We start from the raw sequence: 9,398 nt of genomic DNA, 5'->3' as shown, positions 1-9,398 counted from the left end.
TCTTTTCGTCGGATTTATTCTGCGATTGCGATCTCAGATCCGATCTTCGTTCTAGTCTTTCTTCTCGCTCGTTTATCGGAATCAGGTGATCCAAGCGCCTGGAGTTTCGTTTCGAAACCGCCGTTCCGTCTAATCAACTTAAACAAGTTTTTGCCCCGTTAAATTTGACCTAGATTTAACTTGCTAGAACCGAGTTGTTTTCTTCCGCCGTTTGTTTTTCGTTCCTTTCTTTGCAACCGGAGTTCTTAAGTTGAACTTTCTGGTTCGTTCTCTTGTTCGAGTTTTACCTGTGCATTAGATGAGTACTTATTGTATGCTTGTTGTTTGTCTGCGATAGATACCCGGATTGCGCCGCTTGTTACTTCACCCCTAGGTCTCGCGGATCATCAGCAAGGCAAGTAACACTTTGATCATACCTTTTCTACAACCCATGTTTTATTGCATTAGATCAATCCCTCACATTGGCATGATTAGGATCTAATTAAATTGTGGATGGGAAGTAGATGAGGTAGTACCTATTACTGTATTATTATGAAACCTTTGGGAGTTTACTTCTACGTTTGCTTATTATGCCATGCTATGGCTAGTAGACGTGGATTGGGTGAGTGATATCCATGACAGATGTGAGTTGATAATTTTAATGGTTTATCTAAGGTGGCAACTTAAACACACATCTGGGTGGATTGAGGCACTGATGTCTATAGGACTTGCCTGTTTTTTTTGGACCGCCACCCAGGCTCAAAGGGATCATAAGATTTCATGCTAGAACTTCCCGTGTGCAGCCACAAGATTATGGGCTCTGGCATAGTTGACTAAGTGTGCGAACTCTTACGGGGTGGACTAGCAGATGTAGGGTGTAGTGGTACGGTCTACCCCACATGTAAGGTGCTAGTGCTTCTGAAAGACTGTGTCTCAGTCATCCGTCTTCTCAAACACCATGTAGTGCGAGAAACCAAACAGAGGCGATCGAGTCTTGTGGGGAAAAGTGTGCAAACCTCTGCAGACTGTAACAAACTAATCATGATTAGCCGTGTCCCCGGTTATGGACATCTTGAGTATCTAGTACTTGAATATGATGTGAATCTCAACATGTTACTTCTAATTAATGTTGTTGGGTTTTAATTGTTCACTTAATTGGGATTGAGAATGCTGTCAACCATTCTCAATGTTTAACAACCACCATGATAGTTAAATAAATTTATTCCTTTGCAGTAGGGAAAAATTGGCTTTACGCAAAACTGTAACCATAGAGCTTTCCACCAGCCATATATGCATATAGTATAGCTGTTTCATTCCATTACTCTCTATGTGTTACATTGCCAGCATATTCCATGTGCTGACCCGTTTTCGGGCTGCAACTTCTCATGTTGCAGACTTTTCAGACGACGGTAAGGTGCTTTTAGGTCGTGGTTCTATACTCAGTGATGCCGTGGAGTTGATGGACCCATTTATCTTCCAAGTCTTCCGCTGTTATCGACACTAGATGGCCTTAAGCCATATCTATTGTAATAAGTTCTCTTTGAGACAACAATGTAATAAGTGTGTGATTGCCACTCTGATATAAATCCTTCGATGTACTATGTGTGGTGTCAGCATTACTGATCCAGGGATGACACCGGAGCACAGAGCGGCTTGATCCATTCAGGTCGGGTCGCCACATGGTCCTTGTTTGGCCCAATCAGATTATCAGTTGTGAGCAGGCCGGATGTAAACCGGGCCGTAGTTAGGCCCAACTATATGACGGGCTTTTAACAGACCGAAATAAATATAGGGCCGAAATGTTAAACAGGCCTTTAACATGCCGGAACTAATATCAGGCCTAATTACTAAATGGGCCTTTAGCAAGTGGGCCCAAAAGTATAGCGTCCAGTTGACGGGCCGAATCTGATATGGGCCATAATTTGGCCCAAAGCCTCTTAAAGGGCCGGATCTTATCTGGGCCGTGATTTGGCCCAGAACATGGTAGGCTTTTAACGGGCCGGATCTCATATGGGCCTTTATTAGGCCCGAAACATGGCAGGTTGTTAATGGACCGGATCAAATATGGGCCGGCATTTGGCCCAAAACAATGCAGCCTGCGAATGGGTCAGCCCACTAGTGTCCTCAAAATCTTGTGGGCCTTTAGTTGGGCCGACCCATTATGGTCGGCAAAATCTTGTGGGCCTTTAGCTGGGCCGGCCCATTCTGGTCCACAAAATCTTGTGGGCCTTTAGCTGGGCGGACCCATTATGGTCCGCAAAATCTTGTCGGCCTTTAGTTGGGCTGGCCCATTATGGTCCGCAAAATCTTGTGGGACTTTAGTTGGGCCATCCCATTTAACCTATATGGGCCTCTGTTGGGCCCTGCCACGTGTCGACGTATCATAGGCATGTCTCCTCCAATGGATGGGCGACATCTGGCCCACCGAGGAGCAGACACGTGTTTCCTCCGGCCAATGAGAATTTTACACGCGGAAAATCACCATTGGCCCGGGCTGTTAATGGGTTATCGGATCCAAAACTGGACCTGATAGCTTAACAGCGAGCCGTTACGGTGGATGCCACATGTCGGTCACCCTTGATGAAAGCACTTCTATGACGCGCGATTTATCGTCATCGAAGTTGACACTTCCGTGATGATAATTTTGGTAATGTCATGGAACACTTCTATGACAGCACAGGTATGACTATCTTGATTATGTCATAAAAAGTCATGGATGTACATGCATGACAGAAAACGTGACCTACTGTGACAAACACGTATCATCACGGAAATGTATTTTTTTGTAGTGGACGTGGCCCACGAGCATCCACGACATTCTGGCAACCGAAGCCAGGAAAGTGGCATCGTTTGGGTCCGAGACATCGAGCCACACGCCGCTGGGTCCAGGGCGGGGCCGTGCTACCACGGGCGGCGCGGCAACCTCTACGGCGCCCCAGCTGGCACCCGCGCCACGGCCTTCCCTGGCCGCGCGCGATGAGCAACACCGTGACGCCAGAGCTCCCAGGCACCGCCACGGGAAGAGCCCTGTGCGCCACCCTTAGGGAGTGCCAGGCCGGCGTGTGCACACGGACGCCGGCGGAAGCGGCGTGCTACCGCGGGACCGTGACAGAGCTCTTTCTAACTTGGTTAGAAGTCGGAGCACGTCACGGTCCACATAGCCCTCGCCACCGCCCACGCTAGCAGAAGCGCTGGCACGCATGCAACTGCTCCTCGACTCCCCCCTGCTGCGGAGAAGCTCGACGAGTGGAGGGCCACCATCCGAAGCCTTGTCAGCTTCGCCAACAAAGATGAGCCGCTCCCAACGGGACCTTCACGCGGCGTTCTATCGAGCCGGTGCATGCCGACGGTGGGAGGACCGAAGATGCTGCGACCACGGTGCACTCTCCTCCCCCACGGCTGCGACAGCAGCCACCGGCTCGTCGGGCCGACGCCTATGACAACATTTCCACGACGTTGTCCGACCCATGAACCCGCTATGACCAATGCCGAGTTCTTCGAGAGCAAGCTTAGGAAGACGCACGGACTACCATCGAGCGACGGTGGGAGGGGCTCCATCAGTCGGATCGGTGTGCAGGGCCTGATATAGACCACCCAACACCGGGGGGCTCTTGCGACTTGCCTTAAGAGGTGGGTTGTCCGGCCTTTACCCAAGAGCTACGGCAGTTCCAGTGGCCCTCCCACCGCACGTTCAAGCCTGATGTTGGGGAAAAGTACAACGGCAAGACTCACCCATCAGAGTTCCTCAGCATCTAGACCATCGCGATGCAAGCCGCCAAGGCTCGCGACGACAAGATGCTCGCCAACTACTTCCTGTTGGCGCTTAAGCCCAATGTCATGTCATGGTTGATGCACCTGCCAGTGGATTTCATCTCTTCCTGGTCGGATCTGTGCCACGAGTTTGTTGGTGCCTTTACCGGAGGCCACCAAGCTCCTGGCCAGGCAAGTGACTTGCATGTCATCCCCTAGAAGGATGGCGAGTCCTTGCGTAAGTACATACAAAGATTCAGCCGTGTGCAGTACACCATCCCAGATGTTCATCCCGCCGCTGTTATCAGTGCATTCCATCAGAACGTACGCAACCGTAAGATGCATGAAGAGCTGGCAATGAGCAAGGTCAAGGATGTAGCCGAACTTTATGTTCTGGCAGATAGATGTGCTCGGGCTGAGGAAGGAAGGAAGTACCCCGGAGAGGACGTAGGTGCGGAAACCGACTCCACGGACGAAGACGCCGCTGCCCCGACGAAGAAGGGTCGGCGCCGCAACAGGAAGCGTAAGGACAAGACTGTACTCGCCGTTGAGGGATCCGGTGACCCCTGCGCCACCAAGAAGGTCAAGGCTGACGACCCCAGCAAGGAGGTTGCCAGGTGCGTTGCCTGTCGGGCCTTGGCGGACGCCGACAAGCCAGGAGGCTCTGACAAGCAGTACTGCAAGATCCACCGCACTAAGGGCCATGACCTCCAAAACTGCCGATAGGTTGAGCTGCTTGCAGAAAAGCAGAAGGCTGAATATGAAAGGAGGGACAAGGAGAAGGGTCAGGATGGTGCTGAGGGGTCCGGCAAGAAGCATGGCGGCCAAGGAGGTCGCCGCGGCAAAGATAATCAACAAGAGAGGCCCGCTCGGGGCCGTGATAAGAAGGAGGAAGATGATGATCATGATGAGGACGATGAGTCCGGCGAGCACGAGTTACCGAAAGAAACAAAGGCCATGTGCGTTGATGGTGGCACCTCGTTGCACACCTCTCATCACCAACTAAAGCAGTGGGCACGAGGGGTCACTGCGGCGGAGCCATCGTTCGATGCCTAGAAGCCGCTGAAGTGGTCCCGCACGCCCATCATTTTTGACACCGAGGATCACCCTGATCGCACAACTGCGGTCGGGTGTTTACCGTTGTTGGTTTCACCAACAATACACAACCTCAAGGTGACAAAAGTGCTGATTGATGGTGGGGCCGGTTTGAACTTGATATCGCCCGCTGTGATCAAGAGGCTGCAGATTCCTGATGGAGATCTCGAGGAGACGGGCACATTTCAAGGGGTCAACCCTGGATGGAGCTAGCCAAAAGGCAAATGCCCGTTATGTTTGGGGGCGAGCTGAACTATAGGACGGAGAAGATCATTTTCGATGTTGTCGGGATCCCCTTGCCATATAATGGGAACCTTGGCCGCCCAGCGCTGGCCAAGCTCATGGCGGCGTCACACTATGCCTACAACACATTGAAGATGCCGGGGCCGCTGACCATCATCACCATCCCCTCTGACAAGAAAGATGCGCTCATCTGTGCCGACCAACTCTACCACGAGGCAGCTGCAGCAACTGCCGATAAGGCACTTGCTCCTACCGCTCAAGCCCCAAGAAGGAAGAAGGCCGACAAGACCTCTATCGGCAAGACCCCTTCCAGCGAGACCTCTTCCGGCAAGACCTCTTGCACCCACTCCGTCAAGCGCGCCTCTTCAGAGTGCTGCGCTCCCATTGAGGACATGCCAGAGAGTTCCACCGGCAAGAGCAAGAAGTCCAAGGATGCACCACTAGAAACCAAGAAGGTGTCCGTCAAGGAGGATGGTACAGTCGGGGCTTTCACTATAAGCTCCACCCTCGACAGCAAATAGGAAAGCAGGCCCGTCGCCTTCCTGTGGGCAAATGTCGATGTGTTTGCATGGCAAGCATCCGACATCCCCGGCGTTCCCAGGGAGGTGATTGAGCACCATCTTACTGTCTGTCCTCATGCGCGACCGTCAAGTAGAAGGTCAGGAAGCAAGCTTTGGAGCGACAAGAGTTCATCATCGAGGAGATCAGGAAGTTGGAGGCGGCAGGCCTGGTTTGAGGAGTGCTCCACCCTACGTGGTTGGCCAATCTAGTGGTGGTGCGTAAGGCAAATGGGAAATGGAGGCTGTGTATTGACTACACAGACGTCAATAAAGCCTGTCCAAAGGATCCTTTCCCTCTGCCATGCATCGACCAGATTGTGGACTCCACTACCAGGTATGACCCGTTGTCATTCCTCGACGCTTATTCAGGATACCACCAGATCTTCATGATGAAGGAAGATGAATAAAAAACCGCGTTCATCACCCCATGTGGTACGTACTGTTTTGTACGAATGCCTTCCGGGTTGAATAGCGCTGGTTCAACATTTTCCTGAGTGGTCCAGATTGGTTTTGAGCCCCATCTACATAGAAATATGGAAGCTTATATGGACGACATAGTGGTCAAAACCAAGGACAGGGCCACACTCGTGCAAGATTTAGAAGAAACATTTGCAAACCTCAAACTCAACCCAGAGAAGTGTGTGTTGGGTGTCCCATCCGGCAAACTCCTTGGGTTCTCTGTGTCTCAACGTGGGATCGAAGAAAATCCCGACAAGATCAAAGAAATTGAGCAGATTGAGGCGCCAAAACGGGTCAAGGACATCCGTAGGCTCGCCGGCTACGTTGCTGCCCTGAGTAGGTTCATCTCCAAATCTGCTGAGCACGCCCTCCTCTTTTTCAAAGTTTTGAAAAAGGCAGGTCTAGTAAAGTGGACTCTGGAGGCAGAGGCGGCGCTGCAAGATTTGAAGAGGTACCTCTCCTCCACGCCAATACTAGTCGCGCCTAAACCACAAGAGTCGTTGCTGCTATACTTAGCAACAACGAATCAAGTGGTCAGTGCTGCGCTGGTGGTGCAGAGGGAACTTGAGGAAGAAGCAGCAGTAGCAGCAGAGCCGTCAGATGGCGGGCCGGGGCCCTCCCTGGCAGAGCCTGACGCCGGCAAGGCGGAACCCCGGCAAGGCAGAGTCCAAGCAGATGGGCGAAGTGGGACAGAAGACGAAGGTGGTGCAGCACCTCGTTTATTTTGTTAGTTCCCTCTTGCAGGGGGCTAGATCAAGGTATTCTAGTATGCAGAAGCTACTTTTCGGCCTCCTCATGGCCTCGAGAAAGCCGCGTCACTATTTCCAAGCGCATGAGATCACCGTCGTCACCCGCCTCCCTTTGCAATGGATTTTGCACAACCCAGATGTGACAGGGAGGATTGTGGAGTGGGCATTGTAGCTGTCAAGCTTTGGCCTCAAGTTTGAAAGTACTTCAACAATCAAAAGTCGAGCCTTGGCAGAATTCATAGCAGAATGGACCGCAACGCCCGACGAAGAAGTTGAAGAAACCACCCTTCCCGGCAAGGAGACCTGTCGCGATTGGGTTATGTACTTTGATGGTGCTTTCTCACTGCAAGGTGCTGGTGCCGACGTGTTACTCATCGTGCCCACCGGAGAGCACCTCAAGTACGTAGTCCAGATGCACTTTCCCCGGGAAAAATCAACGAACAACACGACGGAGTACGAGGGATTTCTTGCCGGTCTCAGGATCGCGGCAGACCTTGGAATCAAGAAGCTCATCATCAGAGGTGATTCGCAGCTCGTCGTTAAGCAAGTCAACAAGGATTACCAGAGCCCGCTGATGGAGGCCTACGTGGATGAAGTGAGGAAGTTGGAAGAGTGTGTTGACAGATTGCAAGCAGAGCATGTTCCCCGAGCGGAGAACGGCATTGCTGACAACATGTCGAAGCGCGCTGCCCTGAAGTTGCATGTGGAACCAGGTACCTTTGTGCAACCGTCCGTCGAGCCATCAGCAAGACAGAACAAGCGAAGGAAGGCAGGCCCTGGCAAGTATTTTCTCGCTGAGCTCCCAGGGGCCGTCGGCAAGGACGTTGCTGGCTGCCCCAAGCTTGCTGGAGAGCAGCAACCCCCGGCGGAGCCTCGAGCTCTGATCGTAGAGGCAGCTGCCCTTGCGGCCGAAGATGTGCCTTTAGCCCTTACCGTCGAGCCTCAGGCTCCGACATGGGCACAACACACAGTCCGTTTCCTCCAAATAGGGGAGCTTCCTGAGGAACAAGAAGAAGTAGAGAAAGTAGCCCGTCAGTCCAACATGTACCAGTTTGTGGATGATGCCCTATACAGAAGGAGACCGAACGACGTGAAGTTGAAGTGCATTCCTCGGGAAGACGGACTGGGGCTATTGGTAGAGATACATGGAGGCTTGTGTGGCTCCCACATAGGGTCGAGAGCCTTTGCCGGCAAAGCGTTTCGGCAAGGCTTCTTCTAGCCCACCGCCCTCCGGGATGCAACTACCCTAGTAACCAAGTGTGAAGCATGCCAGTTCCATTCAAAGAAGCTTCATCAACCAGCCCAAGCTCTTCAGAAAATCCCTCTTTCCTGGCCACTTTTGGTCTGGGGGCTCGACATACTGGGCCCCTTTCCCTGTGCTGTCAGGGGCTTTGAGTACTTGTACATCGCGATCCACAAGTTCACAAAGTGGCCGGAAGTGGAACCAGTGAGAAAGGTGACAGCATAGTCAGCCGTCAAGTTCTTCAAGGGACTAGTCTGCCATTTTGGTGTGCCGAACAGAGTCATCACCGACAACGGCACGCAGTTCACGAGCCGCACCTTCATGCAGTATATTCAAGACCTCGACAGCAAGGTCTGTTTCGCTTCTGTTGCTCATCCCAGAAGTAATGGCCAGGCTGAGAGGGGGAATGCCGAAGTGCTGCGAGGCCTCAAGACCAGAACTTTTGACAAGTTGCACAAGTGCGGAAGGCGCTGGATTGATGAATTCCCAACGGTTCTTTGGTCAATCAGGACGACACCAAATCAAGCCACTAGCTAGACACCCTTTTCCCTGGTATACGGGGCAGAAGCAGTTCTCCCCACGGAACTCATATACGGGTCACCTCGAGTGCTTGCTTATGATGAGCTCGAGCAAGAGCAGTTGCTCCAAGATGATGCGACGCTCCTTGAGGAAGATCATCTTCGGGCTGCTGTAGGAGCCGCTCGCTACTAGCAGGCCTTGCGCCGCTATCATAGCCGTAAGGTTCACGCCCGAAGCCTTGAGGAATGCGACCTTGTTCTTCGACGGATTCAATCCGCCAAGAATTCAAAAAAGTTGACGCCGAAGTGGGAAGGCCCTTATCTGGTAATACAAGTCACCAGGCCCGGCGTGGTCCACCTGGAGACCAAAGATGGCATTCCGGTGAGCAATTCCTGGAATATCGAACATCTTCACAAGTTTTACCCCTAAGTTGCGGTTGCCGGGAGCCCCGGCGACCCCCATTTTGTACTAGCCTTGCCGGCAAGGCATGTAACCCTATGTACAAAGCGAGGTACAGACCCTATGCATAGTCAGGGAAAGAAATCCCTTAGTATGTATAGTTTCCTGTTGATCTCCATGTTTATGTATATACATATATGCATGCTTGTCTAGGATATTGTACTGCTTTTTGATTCCAACAAATATTAGTGGACCGCCAAGGTTCCATGCTCTTGCCCTCTCTCCTTTCCAGCCACAGTAAGGGCGTGCGATCCCGCCAAGGACCCAGCTCCAGCAAGAAGTCGAGAAGACCTCCTGGCATGGCGATCCCCGGCAAACCAAACAGATAAAGTTTACCTCTTT

The sequence above is a fragment of the Triticum urartu genome, chromosome 3 (assembly GCF_003073215.2).
Source record: "Triticum urartu cultivar G1812 chromosome 3, Tu2.1, whole genome shotgun sequence".
Taxonomy (NCBI): Eukaryota; Viridiplantae; Streptophyta; class Magnoliopsida; order Poales; family Poaceae; genus Triticum; species Triticum urartu.
Note: the sequence above shows the minus strand (reverse complement) of the source record.